We start from the raw sequence: 8106 nt of genomic DNA on the forward strand, positions 1-8106 counted from the left end.
TTCCAAAATTTCCAAAAGAAAGGCCCCGATGTCCTTTCATCTCCCACATATATATATATATATATATTTGCAAAATAGCTACTTAATCGAGTATGTTATCGAACGTTATGGGATCGACGGTGAGCTTGCTTAAAAAAGCCAAGCGTGGATTTACGAAATACTTTACAGGGTTCGTTAAAGAGCGAACCATGTTTTCATTAGCGACGAGAAAACTGCAGAGAAGATAGCGTCTTCTTCGCATCCACGAATAGAGTTGTTTCTCTCGTCAAAAATCTCATGCATAACGATTCAAACTTATTGTTCGACTTATTGAGTCGATCGATAACGCAAACAAGTTTTAGTACTCCGAATTGTCGGTTTACGATCGGATTAATGATTGCGCGTGAAAGAAGCGCATACATCCGCGTAGATTTTTCATTATCCAATTCATCGTACTATTTTATTATCCGAGAGTAAGAAAGGAGAATTGGCAAAAGTTAAGGGAGCGTAATAAACGAACGTTTGAAACGATACGCTTTAATTGTGACAACGTCTTAGTCTTGAGAAACTTTAATTTCTTGAAGCTATTCGAAATTATCATAGCCCCTGGCGATTCTTAGATTTCTACCTTGCGCCAATGATTGTTCTTCTTCGTCGACTTTAATTGCCCGAGCTTCCGTACGAAAACCGTGCTGTTCGAATTGTTCTCGTTGAAGCACGCGCACTTGAAATAGCACTTGAAGTCGGTTAATTAACTCGAATCCAAGGATACACGCACAATTGCTCAATTGGCACGCAAAGAAACAGTTCGTTCGATCGATCCAGCTCCAAAAGCCTGAGCCGCATTTACCGTGCGTACCGAGTTGTTGCTCGAATCGAATAATCGATTTTACGCTTTCTCCTTCTTTGGGAAAAGTTTCCTCTGCTTCTAAGATGAGTGCTGAAACCGATCTGCGGCATTTTCTTCTCTTCCTTTCCTTAAACCAGGCGATACGGTACCCAGTTAGTCGAAAAGCACGAAGCTTTTCGAAATGTCGAAGTTGCAAAATATTGGAGATGGATAGACGGATAGAAACTGAAAAGAAGGACCGGATCGAATGCCAAATATTTCAGGCTCGTTTTCCAAGCTTTTTTACTTTTCGCTTTCGCTCTATCTTTCTCTCTCTGGCTGGATTCGCCGATACTTTGACTGTGTCGTGTCGGCTACGCAGCCTCACACTACTGCACCCGTCACACATACATACGATCGTGCTCTCGTTCTTGTGGCCTTTTTCTACGTTGTATCGCGAGGCCTTGTTCTTTTCCAGAAGATTTATCCGTCTTTTTTTCTACACGGTTTTCGGTGCTGCTTCGACTTCTTTCCTCTTCGGTGTTCCCGCAAGCTCGCGCGTCCTACATTTCAGTCCCAACAATAAATGGAAGATGTCGGTTCGAAGAGTTTTACAAACCGCGGCCGAAGCGCCAAGCGACTTTTGTTCTTACATCTACAAGATGCATTATTGCGTTGCTCAAGCCAAATCCAGTACACGAAATATTCCACCGGCAAATGTAAGCTCAATTTCGCCGATAACGGATTTTCGAAACGAGCATATTTGCTGGTCCGTATTTTACCGTTTACGTTTTGCCGGTCGAGGATTCGCGCAACATGCTGTTCCATATATTCTTCCCAACAAAATTTTTAAGAACTCAAGGTGGCATTTGATACGGCACGTGACGCTGCATTTTTCTTTAATCAAAATCACGATAACGCAAAGATGCATCGATCTCTCGGCCCTTCGACCTTGCCTTATCTGGTATATCACCAGATGCCGATTCACGCGCATCCTTCGCCGTTTGCCGCACGCGCATTTTTCCTCCTACGATTCGCTCTCGTCGCGCTCCGCTCGTGGCTCATCCGTTTAACAACGGAAGTCGTAGCAGTATTTTCTCCAAGTCGTATCTTCTGTTCACGAAGAATTCTACAGAATCCTAATGCAAACTGAAATTGTAAACTGATACACACACTCACTCTCTCGTCTGTGCATTTTTATCGACCGCTTGTCATTTATCCTTCAGCGTGGAATTTCAACCAGAGTATACGCGATATATCATTCAAAAATACATCATTGTAATCGTGGGAGAGAACGCGCAAACGTAGAAATTTAATCTCAGCCGCTTTGCACGATCGGTGTAAATATGAAAAATGAGGAAATCGAGGCAGAGGAATCAGTAAGATCGGATCCAGTCTTTCAAATATTATATATAAGCTGTGTCAATTTTGATTTATTGACATCGTTGGCGACGTGATCGTGAAAACGAGCGGAATGTTATTAATTGCCTTTGAATTATCAGCCTTGGTCGGTCTCGAAGGATCGGCTTAACACAGACCTTCTCAACAACACGAATAAGTCGACACGATATAACTTAGGAGAATAAAATTTTCAGAGCAATGTGATCTCGGAGAAATGTGGCAGATGGCGAGAACATATCTTTACTCTTTACTCACTTACTCGGCGAAACGATTTTCTTCTGCCGGATATACGTAGAGCTACTACCCGACTAGTTCACGGAATACGCAGCTGACAAAGTGCGCGAGCACGCCGAGTTTTTATCAGTGAAACGGATTTCGCTCAATCTCTCGAATAGCGGGCTTGTCGTTCGAATATCAAGTACTTACGAGGGTCGCAGGCATTTAAGCAGCGCAGAATCGACCGTTCCAACGTCGCTCCCTCTTCTTCCACTTCCTTCTCCGGGTTCATCCTTTACCATGCATACCCGGAGTATTCAGATCGATCGATCATAGCCGGCGGATATTCCGTAAATCACGTAGCCACGTGTCCTTCCGTACTTAACTTTGCTCGGATACAATTGGGTCGTTGCTATGTAATGTGGATTGCTCGTTGACGACGCCGAGGTTGTGTCGTCGTGGTCGATCGCGAGAAGCGAAACACCGTACAGATATAATGTATACATATGTATGTGTGTATGTATATCGGGGATCGCGCGACTCAGTTTTAGCTTCGTGCAGGCACGCTCGTCGAATGTTTGAACGATGATTACCTCCGACTCTGGATGCTGGATCGATTTTAGGCAAAATAAAAACTGTCGGTTCGTCGTTGTTCTCGTTGCGTTTCCAATTCCGCGATTTTATTTCCGTGACGAGAGTACACGAACTAGCACCAGACCGCGTAAAGGTCCAAACGAAGGATGGAGGCGATCCATCGATCGACGCGAGGCTGCGAGACCGAATCGGTGTTCATTAAACAACGTTAAACGAAGCTGTGAATGAACGGTCCGAAAGTGGAAGCAAATGAATTTATCTGGCGCGGATAACGATCGATCGAGCAAGTGGACTACGCGCGAGAGAGAAAGTTTGATCGACGCGTGGTTAGCGACCAGCCACTTCTGATTATATCTATGCATACTTAATGCGCGTTCATAATGCAGAACGGCGCAATGACGCGTCGTTTGAGGCTGCTCTCGGAACAACGACAAGGGCGCAAATTGCCGTGGCCATTCGGTTGGCCTGCGTTTTACGATGCATAAGACCTAACGCAATGCTAGCGCTGGAACGTTGACAGTTCGTCGCTAATGTTATTCATAGTTGGCGTTACTGGTGGTAGCGGTCGTAGCTGCCGTAGCGGTCGTAGCCGCCGTGTCGGTCGTAGCCGCCGTGTCGGTCGTAGCCGCCGTGTCGACAATACTGCCGACTACAACGTTTATTACGTGGCTGAAAGTTTGTTATACAACGGTAGAATTTCGCTTCGTTAACCGCCATTGCGACTCGCCTTTAAAATTTCACTCGTCCTTGGAAGGGAATTTCGCGATGAAACGACCACGTTCGACACTATTTTTTACTTTTTGCAGATTCGCGGCTTCCTTTGCCACTCCTTTCGAACGAGATCGCTCAAGTACGCCGTCCTCCGCTTTTTTCTAACTGCTAAACACTTTTACTCGTTCTCATTAAAATCGTGATGCTTTCTCAAAACGAAACGTCTAGAACGATTTTTGAAACAGCCTGCAAGTACGTACACGATTATGCGACTGGACGTTATCGCGTGTAAAATATAACCGTAGCAAGAGAAACTAGCGTAAACGACTGGAAAGCTGAGCGCAACTTGTTTCGTGTTTTATCTTTTCGCTGAATTTCTTGTCGAATAAAGCCGGCGGCGTCAACGCGATAAATGAATTACTTAGATTTTTCAAGCGCGGTTTAATCCCGTCTAATTGCATGGAAAATTTTGTCGAGACCTCGCGATAAATACTCGAGGAGATGGTTTGAAGATTAGTTAGCGAACGAGTTTAATGCGCGCACCAATCCTCTATCACGGTTACTGTTGCTGCGCAAAGATGATCACAGTGCGGATAATGGATGAAACGTAGTCCCGATTAACGCTCGCGTGCCTCGCAGGCTTTCCATCAATGTGCGCAACGCAGCAAATATGCTGCGCAATCTTGTACCTAAGAACTTCCACTGAACACCTGTTGGTATCGCGGATTCCAGATGCGAGGAATATCAATTAGCGGAACAGGGATGATCGGCGACTTATGAATATTTCAGTATGGATACTGGCGGAGAAGTCGACGGAGGATACACATTGCTACGGCGCGGCGCACCGGTACGCGAACCTGGGGATTTAGTAAATTTACAAACAGATCGTTAAGAGTCGGCTCCTCTGGAAATGTTATTCTCGCAGCGCAGGATAATACCCCGGCGTTTTCGAGTATTTGCTACATCAAGTCGGAATCGTTCTGTCTAACCCGGCCGTTAATTCTCAATTGGAATCGTCCGAACGCGTGAAACGGAATATCTTTGAAGTTTTAAATTCAGCGTCCGCGCGAACAAGTTGTCGAATGTCGAGAGGGGACACGCGTCTGGTAGCAGCGATAGGGACTCGAAAGGCGAAATTAGAAGAAGGAACGAGAGGATGGAGAGGAAGCACGAAGAAAGTAGAATCGGATGGGAAAAGAGGCCAGGAGACGATTCGTTTACGCGTTGGCGCGAACAGTCTAACATTCCTGAACGCTCCTGAGTAAGGGAAGGACTTCCGTGAGGAAATGTCCGTTCCTACCGCGTTGCTGGGCAGCGGAAGTCAGAAAACCGCACTTCTCTGAGAGGAATTCTCTTTTCCTTCTAGACGGTTGTCGAGCAGGCTTTTTTTTTTTTACTTATTCCTGCTGGAAAAGGAAGGGGAACGCTCGCTGCCGGTCCGAAAAATAAGAGCATCGTACTCGCGAGACTCGTGCATCTGTTTCCCACTTTGCATAATATTCCCCCCAGGGGCTAGGAACGGTTTTCCTCCTTGCCAGTCGCCTCTGCTCCCTTTTTATTCGTTTTCTAGTGGCGTCGCGCGATCGCCTTCCACTCGTCGTCCCTCGAAAACGATTTCTTGAAATATCGGTTTGAACACGTGTGCGCTAGACAAGCTGATAAATCGTTAACGGTACCACGATAACGCTTGGTTAATTGCTATAAATAACGGGCGGAGTTACGCGGTCGATTAAACTCGGTTAAATTCGCGGTACCCAGGGTTTGGTTGGTGCCAGCCAATTTTCATTATTTATACGAATTCTACAGGGGCATATTTTTCCAAGGATACTGTTACCTACGGGGACGACTTTTTTCAAAGATGCGGCAACCCTCGTCCAACAAACGGACTAAATTGAATTAAGTTACCGCTATATTTCTTGCGAGGAGAAACACGCTCGACATCCAGCCGGGAGCGAGGTCAATTTAACAGCTTGTGTGCTGGTTTAACAGAAAATCGTAGAATATTACCAAGGCGATTGTAGAACATCGTAAACAAGAATATGCGCTCGTGTGCAATTCGCGATTATTACTGCTTAATAAGGGTTGCTTGGTTTTTGCGCGTTTCAATCGTCTCGATTTTAGAACCGGTTGGCCACGGGAAATTCAGCGGCGATACAGCCGTTTCAGGGATTACTTCAATTTTACGGTTCAATTGGTGAAATAACGCCGAGCGTTTCGGATCCGGATGAAAAATTGGAAGCCTTTATTTGACTAAAGGAAAACGGTGGAAAGAGATCGAAACGGGCTTTGAAAAGAAAGATCGCCGATTAGAAGGATGAAGCATATGAAACGCAAACATGAATGGAACGCGCACCGGCCAGCAAAAATATTTCGTTTAATCCGATCGATTCGTATTTCTAGAAATAGACAGAAAGATATATCTACAAAGAGAATTTGATACCGCGCGTTTCTCATGACAACGAGAATGTCTTAAATGCTGAATCGACTCGAATGTGTATCGTCACCGCGTAAACGCGTACGTAGTGTCATCGATTCGTCGACTTTTTCCCATTTCTAAGCGGTCGCGTAATTTAATAAACCAAGGAAAACGTTGGTTGTCGCGTCCAATTCACGAGCTTGTGAACATCCTTCGACAAAGAAAAACAAAAGATCTTGTCAGAATTGACGTACGGAATTAGTCGTTTGTCTAAGTAACGATACTGCATTGGCGAGTATTTCGTTGTGGACAAAGGCCGAACCTTGTTAACGATACTCGTTTGAGACAGAAGCAAGAGAGCATAAACGCGCGCACTCGATCGTAATGATCGTAATTTATGCATCGCGGTACGCGTTTGGTGAAACGATATCCCGATAGGGTACATTCAAATTAAATTATAAACGCTCTATTCAATGCGCGGAAAATGAACTGTTTGAAATGTGAGGCATTAATCAAACGAATATCGGGGCCGTGTATTTTCTACGAATATAATTAATTCGAGCTAGAGCAACGTTTGACGTTATAGAAACGAAATCGCGAAACGCTTTCACGGGTTAGAAGCTTGATCTAAAAGAATCCGAATTGGAGATGAAAAGGAAAGAAAGAACGTGCTCTATCGCAAAATTCCAGCGGCGCTGTATTTCACTAGATTTCGTCCGTTTGTTCGTTCGTTCGTTCGTTCGTTCGTAAGCTCCGCACGCGGTTTACGCTAGTTCAACGTCACTGTGTTCGCCGCGCAAATCGTAAATCCATTTCACGATTCCCTCGAGAATATGTTCGGTGATATTCCGTGAAATTTTTCAAGGTAATCCCCAACGAAAAGAGAAAAATTTAAATCGCCGGGTAATAGTTACAGAGAGTTGCCCTAATTACGTTATCACTGGATCGAACATTAGACGTTTCACCGGAGTGGTCGTTGCTCGTTGTCACGCGTCCGGGGCAACGATCTGAGTAACGAAACCTGGTTTGGGTGAAGATTCGCGCGATTCGTTGCCTCGCTTAACTTTTTTAACGTTTTGGACAAGTGGATGAAAAGAGGCGAAGGAAACAAATCCGGTGCGGCGTACCAGCTGAAACGATTAAACGTTCGAATGCCAGCCGTGCGACCTTTTTTCGCGACAAGTCCGCTTCATGAATGTTTAATGCCGGTCATTTTATAAGGAAATAAATGCACCTCCTTTGTTTGCATCGTACTTCCGGCTGCCTTACCGCGTGTAATTCTATTTCTGATTTCACGGCAGCTGCCCTGTTCAGACCTCGAGGTTCGTTTGATAAACTTGGTTTCGACGCGGCTGCCGAGCAACGAACTCGTCGACCAAACGAAAAGTCGGAAAAGCTGCTTCTATTCGAGTGCAGTTCGCGTCGATATAGTCGGAAAGTAAAAACGGAACTTGGCTTCGATGCCACGCTCTGCTAAAAAACAGAATTTCATCTCGTAAGCCCCCCTTTTCCTTTCGTTCTTTCATCCCTCGTTTCACCGTTTCCCGTCGCTGGCACGCATGCTTATCGTTGTACGATTTTTTTTTCGTTTTCTTTTCTCACCGCGATATTCGCTCGCCCTCGACCCCCGCTATTCGACAGCAACCGCTTGCGGTTGCCCTACGCTTCTACTGACAACGTTTACGTGACAGTCCGTGTCTGCACACACACACACACATTTATATATACATATCAATTTATGCGAAAGTCAGAGTAACGAGAAAGTTCGGTTGCATAGCTTTCCCGAGTAAGCAACGCCATCGATGGTTCCTGGGCGACCACAGCAAAGATGAAGACCAACCGCGACGTCTCGATGTTTGTTTAAACTTTGTCGAAGAAAGTGACGCTCTCGGTTCAACTAATTGCTGCGTTTCTCGCCGGCCAACTTTATCGGAAAAGAATATACGTCGTGTATCCGCAG

Source organism: Bombus vancouverensis, chromosome 14 (assembly GCF_051014615.1).
Source record: "Bombus vancouverensis nearcticus chromosome 14, iyBomVanc1_principal, whole genome shotgun sequence".
Classification (NCBI taxonomy): Eukaryota; Metazoa; Arthropoda; class Insecta; order Hymenoptera; family Apidae; genus Bombus; species Bombus vancouverensis.